Source organism: Leucopleurus acutus (assembly GCF_964270905.1).
Source record: "Leucopleurus acutus genome assembly, chromosome: 19".
In the NCBI taxonomy this organism is placed as follows: domain Eukaryota; kingdom Metazoa; phylum Chordata; class Mammalia; order Artiodactyla; family Delphinidae; genus Leucopleurus; species Leucopleurus acutus.
Genome location: NC_139161.1, coordinates 26,162,348 through 26,175,278, shown reverse-complemented (window position 1 = coordinate 26,175,278; position 12,931 = coordinate 26,162,348).

The window sequence follows — 12,931 nt, the reverse complement described above, 5'->3', positions numbered from 1 at the left end:
CAATATCAACCTCACCTGGCTGCCCCTGCCCCAGCAAGAAGATCTTTGCCTTGTTTGGGGTGTGCATAGTTTCAGATTCAAGACACCTGTCAGAGCTAAGTGAGCACAGGTTTAACTTCAATGATGCAAAGCAAAACGCTTTTGAGAGCAAAATCTCCCAGGAGTGCCTCCGCCCCCAGCAACTGCAGAAAAGAAGGCGTTGGTGGGAGAGAAGGGTGGCTATAGACGTCATTACATCTTCCAGATCCCAGCTGTGACCTGGCTCAGAGTTTTACAGTTAAAAATAACCGTGGCTTAGAGTTGGGGGGAAAAAAGTAAACTGTTTCATCTCCATGGAAACTGGGGGCGGGGGAAGGCAAGCCATGGATTTCCAGCAGATGCGGCAAGAGGGGGCGGATGTAGGGGCTGGGAGCTTAGAGGCCCTCTGTTGAGAGGAGGTACCCCTGATTAGCATCCAGGATGTAGCTAGACATTTTCCAGGGCTCTGGAGACACGCGGCAGGGGATATGTTTGCAACAATGTGTACATTTTGGGTGGGTGAAGACTTATTTGAGGCTTACAACTTCCTGTAACACAGATTTGCTACTATTTGGCAAAGCAGAGAGCAGATGAGCAGCACTGTAGGTTAGATGTTGCCTCCTAACAAATCTGGGAAACTGCTACACACCCTACGCCTCACCTTCCATTGTTTCATTTGCATAGTCAGAGGCTTGACATCAGAATATTATAACAATTTATAACTAGAGGGGCGGTCTTCAGGCTCTTGGGCTGATATGGACATCTACTCCCTTTTAGTGGGACCAGGTTTTTTCTCTTTGGTGTTGTAGGAGATTATGCAAAGTGGCATTAATTACCTAGGCAGTCCTTAAAGTTATGTCTCTTACCATTTCATTATTGTTTATTACCAGAGGTTACTAACTCTTGGGGGGAAATATTTTAATTTTTCATTTCCCCATTCTTTAAAGGTTTCTTTTAAAACAATTTTTTCCTCAAGAAATACATGAATATATTCTAGTTTTTAAAAAAATTTGAACCCCTCTCTTTTCCTTTTTAAATAAAGGGTGTATATGCTTTCTTGTTTACCTGCCTGGTGTACTGGAAAGACCTAAGTGCTAATCCTTGTTCTGCTATTAATAATGATACAGCCTCGGGCAAGTTTTTTAATCCCTCATATCTGAACTGTGGTTGATAAAACCTACCTGACTGGGTTTGATGAAGATAAATGGGATAAGGTATATATTACACCTGACACCTCCCTTCCCTTCCCTTCTCATTGAGCCTTTGATATTTTCATTTAACTCCAGCCAGGTCTGAACAAGCCCTTGATTTTCCATGGTAAATGGTACATTCACACCATGATAAAGTCTCACAGAGGGACACTAAGTTCTGAAGGACACAGAGCAAATGTTAAAATAGGCACAGGTGCATTTTTCATAGATGTTGTTGTTTATATTGGAATCTTCATCACTGTGCATCATTGCCACAGCCCCAGGGTTGAATTAAGGGCAGAAAATTTCAGACAGATAGATATTAAATGACCTAGTCATCCTAGATATGTTGTAATATTCCCTTATATAAGCCTAGCTCAAGAAGCTTGAACTCAGGTTACAAAACTGTAGGCACACTATGATTGTAATTGTGTAAAGAAAACTAAAAAAAATCATGCATAGAAAAAAAAAAGAAAAAGATGCTAATTTTTGTCTCGTTAAGTAGTAAAATTAGGGGTGATGCTTTCTCTCTCTCCTGTTTTGTTTTGTAATGTGACTTTTTTTATTAATGGAAAAATAAATTACATGAGAACTATTAAAACTCTACAGATAGGACTTCCCTGGTGGCACAGTGGTTAAGAATCCGCCTGTCAATTCAGGGGACACGGGTTTGAGCCCTGGTCCAAGGAGATCCCACATGCCACAGAGCAACTAAGCCCGTGCGCCACAACTACTGAGCCTGTGCTCTAGAGCCTGCGAGCCACAACTGCTGAAGCCTGTGCACCTAGAGCCTGTGCTCCACAGCAAAGAGAAGCCACCGCAATGAGAAGCTGGCGCACCACAACGAAGAGTAGCCCCCGCTCGCCACAACTAGAGAAAGCCCGCAAGCAGCAACAAAGATCCAATGCAGCCAAAAAGTAAATAAATAAATAAATAAAATAAAGTAAAACTCTACAAATAAAAGTTTAAAGTATTTTACAATAATATCTAGTTAATCCTTATGATAGCTATATAAGGTGTTATCTTACGTCTTATAAAATAGTGCAAGCATTAGGCAAGCTTGAATAGTAGATGAAATATGTTTTTGGACTTCTATCCCCCTAGTTCTTTTATCTTTTCCACATTTGTAGAGTTTTCTCCCAGATACCTGGTGTCCACTATCCCTCTTAAACGTGTGAAAGTTTAAGATAGCTTAAAGATTTACTTCTCTGGGGGGTTTGCATTTTTGTAGCGATTAATGGCATATACTCTGGAATTACAGGCATTAGCAAGCAGGTGTTCCAGAGCCATGGGACCTGATGGCACCCTGAAATCTAACTTCTGTAGACCCGGGAGCCCTGATCACAGCTGTCTTCCAATTCTAACAGATATATCAAATCTGTTGCCAATTTGTTAACCAGAAGAAATGATGCAAATGGAAGATGCAGCTATTCTTTGAGGGGCTCATCAAGGTCTGATTAGTCTCAGGAGAAGCCATTGCCCAAGCAATTAAGGAGAATATTTTTGGAAAGGCAGACATCAGAAGCTAAGCAGAGTAGAAGTTTCCACCCTCTATTTACTGTGTCTAATCAGATCAGCTCTTATTCTGAACAGAAGCCGCACTGCTCTAAAGCACTGCTTATTTAGACATAGTCAGGAGCACCCACACCTTCTCTGGGCATAGACAAGTCAGACTTTTGTAACAGACGGTCTCTAAGATGTTAATACATCGAAAGCAGTCGACACCTTTAAAGGTACCTATTTACAGTCTAGTAATGTGCTGCCCGGTAAGGTAGCCACTAGCCTCATGTGGCTATTTACATTTAAATGGATTAAAATTAATTACAATTTAAAATTCAGTTCCTCAGTCACACAAACCACATTTCAAGAGCTCGAAAGTCACATGAGGGACTTCCCTGGTGGTGCAGTGGTTAAGAATCCGCCTGCCAATGCAGGGGACACGGTTCGAGCCCTGGTCTGGGAAGATCCCACGTGCCGTGGAGCAACTAAGCCCATGCACCACAACTACTGAAGCCTGCGTGCCTAGAGCCTGTGCTCCGCAACAAGAGAAGCCACCGCAATGAGAAGCACGTGCGCAGCAACGAAGACCCAATGCAGCCAAAATAAATAAATCAACAACAACAACAAAACCCTTAAAAAAAAAGCCACATGAGACTAGTGGCTACTGTGTTGGAAAGAGCACGTATGGATCATTTCCAGCCCCCAAAGTTCTATCAGACAGTGCTGGTTTAGAAGATAACACCTTCAAATTGCATTTTCTTCCTTCGTTTTTTTTGTAGAGATATCTATAAGCCCACACTTCCACATTCTGTAAAGGCATAAAGCACCTCCCTACCCACAGGCGTATATGTACAGTCACTATATGATCTTACTGAGTTTAGCACTTCTTCCTACTTTCCTTAATCTCTAGATCTTCACACATACATCACACTCAATACAAACTCTATTTTAGTCCTTCTCCCTCCTCTTCGCTGATGAAGATTTGATTCTTCATGGTAGGCTTAGTTCTAGAATGCGTGAAAATGCCCAGTTCCTTGTCACTAACAAGTGTTGTTCTGGAAACCTGCCTTCTGTGTAACAAATAAGCTTGAATCTGAAGAGGGATGTATCTTTTGTGCTGCTGAGTCATTGAATTGACTGAAGGAAGACTTGGTGGGGGGGGGGGTCGGGGAGAAACAGAAATAAAGCGGCATACAATCGTTTCTATTAGAGATTTTGCTATTTTGGTATTGGCATGTCAAAAATAAGTCACTAGATAAATTGATGGTGGAGCAATTTGGCGCTGGGAAGATGCCTTTCCCAGGCAAGATTTGAACTCCTAATGTGTTATCCTGAATCAGATTCTGCGTTGTTCTCTCGCAGAAAGATTAATTTTGCTTAATTTTAAAGCTTTGACTCTCTCTTTATGAAGGGAAAAATAAACAAAATCTCTCCATCCTAGGCCTTTTCAACTCCCTTAGGATTATCACTAAAATGGCTTTGATGTTATATTTTTGTCTGGGAAGCAGACAGAACTTTTAGATATTCCTGTACCCACGGGATGACTCGGAATCCGGTTGGAGACCAGAAAGCATGAAAAATCCCCAAAGCTTGTGGTTGAAGATGCGGGGGGATGCGGCGGGGTGGGATATAAACCCAAAGCGCTGTTTTTACTTCCCTCACCAATCCTTCCCCCTAAAACTATGATTACTCGTTTGAGTGTTCAGCTGTTCTGATGCCAATGATTTACAATGGTGAGTAGCTGGGGCTGGTGAGCAAAGGGTTGGGCGTGGAGTCGGGACTCTTAGGTGTTAGACTCACTGCAGAGCCTCGAGAAAGTTGTTTACAGGGCAAGATTGTGCTGAAAAAAGTCCGCTTTGCATCTACTCATGTTATAGATGGACAAACCTACATTTAAAAAAAGACCCTCGGGCTTCCCTGGTGGCGCAGTGGTTGGGAGTCCGCCTGCCGATGCAGAGAACGCGGGTTCGTGCCCCGGTCCGGGAAGATCCCACATGCCGCGGAGCGGCTGGGCCCGTGAGCCATGGCCGCTGAGCCTGCGCCTCCCGAGCCTATGCTCCACAACAAGAGAGGCCGCGATAGTGTGAGGCCCGCGGACCGCGGTGAAGAGTGGCCCCCGCTTGCCACAACTAAAGAAAGCCCTCGCACAGAAACGAAGACCCAACACAACAAAAATAAATAAATAAATTAATAAACTCCTACCCCCAACATCTTCTTAAAAAAAAAAAATACCCTCAGCGTGACACAGCAAATAAGCCTTTCACGAATCCATGCGTTCAGCCTGGGCTCCGGAGACCCTACAGTTCTGCCTTGGAGGCACGGTCTGTGGACCTGGTGTTTCGAAACTCAGGTGGCACCTGTGGTTTATGATGGTGGGTTGGCAGTCTCGGGGCAGGCAGAAGATGGCCATATCTATAGCTACTTGAGTCTCAGACAACACAGCTTCCCAAAGTCGTTAGAAACTGCCCATACCTGCCCAAGCAAAATTCATCCAACAGTTGCCATGAGATTTATTTCCCCTTCACTCTTTGGTCCCAGCTCCTGGGCTCTCCCTTGCAGGACCGAAGGTGGTGGTGGGGTGGGGGGAGAGGCGGAGATTAGTCACTAATTGCACTCTTCACACCTTTTACATTTGTATTGTTTTCTTGCCTTTAACCCTCTCACATCCAGAAAGTACCCTAGTTCATCATCCCTGCACCCACGCCCAAACCCAGTTTGTAGGTAGACGCTGAAGTGGGGAAGGAGCGGGGGCGTATGTTGAGACACAGATGAGGACACAACAAGAGCCCCCTGAGCAGAGGTCCGCCGCTGCAGCTGGGGCGGTGCGAGCCGGGGTCGCGCCCCGGACTCCCCGCTCGGCGGCGGAGGGCACAATGCGCACGCGCGCCGGCCGCAGCTCCGCGCGTGCCCCCCGGCTCGCCCCGCTACGCGCAGCTTGCCTCTAGCGCCGAGGCCCCGCCCCCGCCCGGAGCGCCCGCCCCGCCTGGGGAGAGGGCGGTGGGGCGCAGGGAGCGTGCGCGCGGCCCGCCCCGGGCGCGGGCGGAGGGGAGAAGGAGGGGCGTGCGCGCGGCGGATAACCGGCAGAAGCCGGGAGCAGCGCAGGAGGGAAGAGCGTCAGCTGCGAGCCCGGGCGAGCCGGTATGGGGCCCGCGGGCTCGGGCAGGGGGCAGCGGGCGGGCGGGACTTGGCGCCGACCGGGCCCCGGGGCCCTGGCCGGACCGGATGGCCGAGGGCCTGTGCGAACGTGGTCTCTGGAAACTTTGTGCCGGCGTCCCCCACCTGCTCTCGGGCGGTTCTCGCATCCTTTGGGCGGCGGGGAGAGGAGAGGCCCGGCGCCCAACGCAGCGCCCCCTCCTCACCGCCCGACCCTGCCTCGCCGGCTCTCGGCGCGCATTCCCCGCCCCCCGCCCCGCCACCCCGGCTGCTTCCCCACTGCGGCGACGCCTGGGCCGGGGTCCCAGCCCTCTGGTTCCTTCGCGAGCATCCTTTCTGTTCCCCTCCCCCTCCCTGACCCCTCTGCTCTGCGGTCCAGCCATGGCCTCTCTGCCTCCTCACCCCGTCGCCACCATTCGCCCGCTCCGAGCCACGGGAGCGTCGGCGGCTTTTTGCGTCTTCCAAAGGTTTCTGGTGCGTTGGTAGAAGCCGCTTGACTTTCAGCAATGCCAAGTATTCAACTTGAGTATTTCTCTACGGTGGTGGATTGGTGAGCACAGTGCTAACATGTCTTTTTATTTCTCCTAAGTACCCTTGCTCCACAGCGAAGTTGAGTCGTTGTTTGTGTGCGAGAGGAGTTGCATGCTGTATGTAGTTGCCTTAAGTGGATTGTATAACGATATTTTATTTAGGTGGATGTTTCCAGTGGTGCCAGCCAGTGTTATGGTAACTGGGCATCCCAGAGGCAAGGGAAGGAGGAGTGACTTAAAAATGCAGTTCTACTGTGTAGGGATTTTTTTTTTTTTTTTAAGTGCCTTGTGCTTTTCATCCAGCAAGACCTCAGGGCGTTTAGCACGTGTTAACTAGCTGTTCAGTGTAGTTTTAAGAGAGAGGTAAGTAGAAAGCATTACGTCCCATTTTACGGATTTGAAAACGGAGGCAAAACGACAAGTCCTGATTCTTTACTCACCTGAAAGGAATATGGACCAGAGTTTCTGGAATTCCTAGTCCATGAGGCCACTCAGAAATGTCATGGAATGTTGGAACGTACTCCCTGAGACTGTACAGATCAGTTAAAAGTCACGGGATGGGGCTGCCAGCAGCTCCACGCTTGGGACTCAGCTCTGTCACAAAGTTAAGTGATACTGAACAAGTCACAGCTGCTCTCTGCGTGTTTCCTAGTCTTTAAAATGAGGGGAACAAAGGTGCTGTATTCTTTGCAAAGTTGTGTGAGTGTATCTGGAAGCTCCACTTCCTTGAGCTGCATTTGGTGACTGTTAACTTGTTGTGGACTCTTAAAGGCCCCCATTCTCAGGTTCCCTTTAGAAATGCAGGGAAGGAGGAGCCCCCAGAATGAATAACTGCCTCATCTTCACCAGAGGCACCTGAGAATTCACATCAGGGACAGGCTGAGGCAGGGACCCCGACGTGGGTGGGAGCAGAGGGTTGCCTGGTGGAGGAAGGAAGGAGCCCTGCACAGGCGGCTTGACACATGGGCCCTACTCCTGCCTCCAGCTCTGACTCATCTTCTGACGCTTGGGGGAGGAGAGGTAGATGCTTGATATTTTTGGCTTTCCCCCATAAAATGGGAGACAGTTTACTTCATTCGAAGGCTTTTTAACGTTAGTGTCCAACGTATCTATGCTGTGTTCTTAGCTGAAATCTCTCACATTGGTTGAATGCAGGTATGATTTGTGTAATATTCTTTAATATAATGGTATAAATCTATATTCTTACCATAAAAAAAATTGGCCAGGTGTGTAAGTACAGGAAATCCTTTAAAACTTCAGCATTTTAAAATGTTGCTCCTTAGGGAAGGAACTGTGTTTGGTAGGTTCTTTAGCAATTGGGATTTTATTTTAAGGCGAGGTGGATTACAAATACTTTTTCCCAATACCAAGAATTAATCATTCTCTGGAAAAATATTAAAACTTTACAGATAAGATTAAAACCTTCTTTTGAGCATCTCCCAAAAGTAACTGCTGCGTGTATCTTTATTGGTCTGTGTGTATTCTTTTAGACTTTTCTAAGCATTTTCATAAATGTCTGTTTGCACAAAGTGATTTTTTTTTCTGGTTTGCATAGTCTGAAAACCTCTAGCTTATTTTTTTCCTGAGTGACTTTTTAAATTGAAATAGATTATTATAAAATTAACCAATCCTGTTTATAGAAACTGGGTTTCTGTCTAGAACAGGTAGCATGTGTTTTAAATACAGCTGGTCGTAAAGTTGTATTAACCCTGATAGCATGGTAGTATTTCTCCAGGCAATGCAGAAATGACCCCTTCTTAACTTCAAAACAGTTAAATCATTAAGAACCTTGGCGTTACTCTTGGTTGCAAATGAAAACTTCCCCCATTAAAAACAAAAATCTACTGTATTCGTCCTTTCTTTGTTTGTGAGGAGGCATAAAAGGGAGTGGAAAGCAGGGAGAGTTGCTAAAGCAACAGCACCTAAGTATAAACTTACAGAGCGAATATTTAAGATGGTAGCTTTAGTTATTTATGAAAGCCTGACTGGGGTGAAGACAGAAAGGGAAATGTTAATGTGGGCACAGTTCAAATCAGTAATTTCAGAAGAGAGGTGGGTTAAAACAAAATTCACATCAAGAGTGTATGGGTTTCTGGTGGTCCAGTGGTTAGGACTCTGCGCTGCCGAGGGCTCGGGTTCGGTTCGATCCCTTGTTGGGAAACTAAGATCCCACAAGCCGTGCAGCCCAGCCAAAAAAAAAGTGTTTATAGATAGACATTTATTGAGACTTTTGCCATGCGAAAGGTTCAGTGCTGACTACTGGGGTAGAAGGCAAATAAGGTCCTTGCCTCATGAAGCTGACAGGCCAGTAATGATATTCAGAGAGGAAGTGTTCTTTCCCCAGATAGGCCAGAATTGTAAGGGTTCTGAATTACTGGAAACCAACATTGTATTTAACTTTTTTATTGTGAATTATAACACACAGAAAAGGGTATAAAACATAAATGGATAACTTAATTATTTTAAAGAAAACAGCTGTAACCATCTTGCAGGTTAAGAAGTACCCTCTTTCCACTCTTTCCCAATGACCACCTCTCTCCTTACCCCAGAGGTAACCCAGCCAGTAAATAGCTTCATTTTTGTGAAAGTCATTTCCTTTCTTTTCTACAGGCTTTATCACCTAAATACTAACCCTAAACAATATAGTTTCATTTTGCCTGTTTTTCACTTTTATGCAAATGGAATTAATGTAGGTATTCTTGTAAATCCATTTTTGGGGGGGGGTCAACATCATATATCTGTATATGTATGTAAGTGTGGGTATTTATACATATATGTATATACACACATATATAATTTTTTGGTTCAAATTCTTACAGCATTTATGGTTTTTAAGATTTATCCATGTTGTTACCTGTAACTGTAATTAGTTCATATTTGTATGCATATACCACAGGTTATCTATTTGTCTTCCGCTGTTGATGGACATCTGGGTTGTTTCTGGCCCAGGGCAGTTATGAATACTGCTGGTCATAGATGTGCATATCCTCAGCTTTACTAGCTGATGCCTATTTTCCAAAGCGGTTGTACCAATTCCTCCAGTGGTGTCAGCCTTGAACTTATAATCCACTGTACTTGCTGTTTAACCACAACATGTCTGGCTATTCCTTCTTTTTCTTTTTTTTTGGTGGTACGCGGGCCTGTCACTGCTGTGGCCTCTCCCGTTGTGGAGCACAGGCTCTGGACGCGCAGGCTCAGCGGCCATGGCTCACGGGCCCAGCCGCTCTGCGGCATGTGGGATCCTCCCGGACCGGGGCACGAACCCGTGTCCCCTGCGTCGGCAGGCGGACTCTCAACCACTGCGCCACCAGGGAAGCCCTGTCTGGCTATTTCTTCAATGAATGAATAAATTTCACCTAGGTGGCTTGACCTCTGGCCCTTCATGTGCCACTGTATTTTTATACACTTAAGTTTGTATGGTTTGGACTACATACCACTGAAAGCCAGAGATGGTTTTCCACTCTATGTGGCTGACAGGTACCCAATAGAATCCTTCCATTGATTTTGTTTTTTTAAACAGATGTGTAGTTATAGAGAAATTTAAATATGCAAAATGAAGTATTAAAAATTAAAATGTCTAGTACCTGGAAGTTTTAAAGATTTTGGAAGAATTTTACCTCTTGGGCCACCAGATGCCTTGATGTGGTGATTTGCATTGTGCTGGAGAATACTTGCCTTGCGCCCAGCTCTGAATGTGCAGGCCAGCAGTGCTGGCTTTAGTGTGTGATGTGTGCAGGAACCCAGGCCAGTACTTGTGAAAATACCCTCTAAGGACCGGTACTCACATGATTGTGTACACATGCAGATCCCTTAGAGGCACCAGCACAGGAATTCCTTGGCAATTCCAAAGGAACCACAGCTTCTTTGCTACAGGAATAAATGCTTCTTTTACAATCTTTGAAGTGTCCTTTTCTCCAAGTCTTCCTTTATACTCGACAGTAGAGGTAGTACCGGGTTTGATAGAGAGTTCCTGCTTTCTGAGTAGACAGTTGCCAGGGTAACTTTAATTGCCTGTGTTTGGTGTTGCTAGCTGGATTTAAAGCTGGGGTGTGTGAGAGAGAGAGAGAGGGAGGGAGGGAGGGAAAGAGAAAGAGGAAGGGAGAGAGGATAGGGAGGGATGGGAAGGTCAGGTCAGGACAGTTATTAAATTATTAAGTTCAGGTGTTTGTTGAGCATCTACTGTGCCTGGTGTTATCTGCTAACAGTCTCTTTCTATCCTAAGGGCAGAAATACAGTTCTCTACGTTTAGAAAACACCTTTCAACTGTCATCATGAAATTATCTCTGAATAATAAGATAAATTAGCATCTGAAAAAAAACCCCACCCTTAAGTAGATCTTTTTCTTAGTTGGAGGGTTGATAGAAGAACAGTAGTCCAAAGAACGTGAGATTTGTAATTCCTTTAAATTTCTTCTGTAAGGCATCTTGGAAAATGGCTAAATTGCTCTATTTTCAGTCTTTACCAATCATGAATACTTTTTTACTCATATACTAAAGGTTTTTTTTTCAGATTCTCTAAAATAACCATAATTTTAAAAACTACATATGTATAAATTAGAAGTTTTTAAGAAAACATACCCATAGTAGGAGGATGAAAAGTAGTGTCAGAACCTCTTAATCTGAGTGATGGGGGGAGAAATTTTGTGTTTCATGCTATCCTTTTCCAAAGGCTGTAATTTACAGAGGAGCTTTGTTTTCCACCTGTTGCAGGGACGAGCGGGGAGCCCTGGTGCCAAGGTTACGGCCGTGTCCTGTTACGTGCAGCCCATGGCCCTCCCCACTCACCTCAGCACTTCCCATTCTTGCTTTTACCCTGACAGAGAGTAGCCTCCTATCCAGTTTGGTCAGCTTTCCCCTGCCATCTGGAGGTCTCAGTGGACAAAAAGGCCCTTCTGAAATTTATATGCAACTGCTGGGCTTACTGGTGCCTTGTCCCAGAACAGTTTCAGCATCAGTGGAGCATGGCAGGCCTTTTTGACTCCTTAGGTCTTTGAGTTTGCAGAGCCACAGGAGAAGACTCTTGAACAAGAGGGTGTTGCTTCTGTTAACTGGTAAACAGTGATGTGGCAGATAGAGCCACAGAGCCTTCTGACCAGCAGCCCAGTGATTCTCATGCAGGATTCTCATGCAGGGTCCTTAGAACCACTTGGAAAAATATTCCTTTGCTATATACTATGATGGCTTTATAACATAATTTCAACTAGTGGTTGGCAAATGTTTTTCTGTGAAGGGTCAGGTAGTAAATATTTTAGGCTTGTGGGCCATACAGTGTTTTTGTTTTTTAACTTATTTTATTTTTGGCTGCATTGGGTCTTCATTGCTGCACGCGGGCTTTTCTCTGGTTGCAGTGAGCGGGAGCTACTCTTCGTTGTGGTGCGCGGGCTTCTCATTGTGGTGGCTTCCCGTTGGGAGCACGGGCTCTAGGCGTGGAGGCTTCAGTAGTTGTGGCACGCGGGCTCAGTAGTTGTGGCTCGTGGGCTCTAGAGCCCAGGCTCAGTAGTTGTGGCACACGGGCTTAGTTGCTCCACGGCATGTGGGATCTTCCCAGACCAGGGCTCGAACCCGTGTCTCCTGCATCGGCAGGCGGATTCTTAACCACTGCGCCACCAGGGAAGTGCACAGTTTCTGTTGCAACTGTTTAACTTGCCTTTTTAAGCTTGCCTTTGTAGCATGAAAATGCCCCAGTTAATATGTAACAAGTGAGCATGGCTGTGCTCCAGTAAAACTTCATTTATGAACACTGAAATTTTAATCTCATACAATTTTTATGTGCCATGAAACAGTGTTCTTCTTTTGAATTCTCTTTTAACCATTTAAAAATGTATAAACCATTCTTCTCTCATGGGCTGTACAGAAACAGGTGGCCAAGCAGACATGGCCCGCCTGCCATAGTTTGTCGGCCCCTGATTTGACCAAGAGTAGAATGAGGTTCAGAGACCATTGCATTCTCATTTAGCATATGACTAGTAATTAGTAGTATAATCTACAAAGAACTATGTGTATTATCTCTTTGTATAAGACTATTTCTTTAGGAGACAATTAAAGCCAAGGGAATAACTTCAGGATGCTATGTTCTTTGACTCCTATTTAGCTAAAAACTTGATTCCTTCCTTTGCTCCAGGGAGGCTCAGATACACCCAGTTGCCCTCAAAATTCGGGAGGCCTGCTGTCCCTCAGCAAGGATAAGGGTATGCAGCATCCAGCTAATGCAAGAGACTTACCTGGTTATCTTATTCTGCTCAGAAACTCTCATAGATGATTACAGATGCCTTTGGTTTATAAAGAAAAATGGGAAGTTAATTCATCAGTAGTTTACAAATGAAGTTAATTTGGTGTGAAAGCACCAAAAATGTGGAAGCGGGCCAGAGGTATGATATAGAAGCCCCTGCAGGGAGAAGGTTGAGGCTCACTGCTTGAATTTTAAAAATGTTGATATATCTAGTGAGACATCAAACGGTTAGATGCTCAAAGAGTGCTCAACTGTTCACCATTGAGGTCTTAGTCCTGTGAACTTTATTCTAATTTATAAATTCGTTTTTGT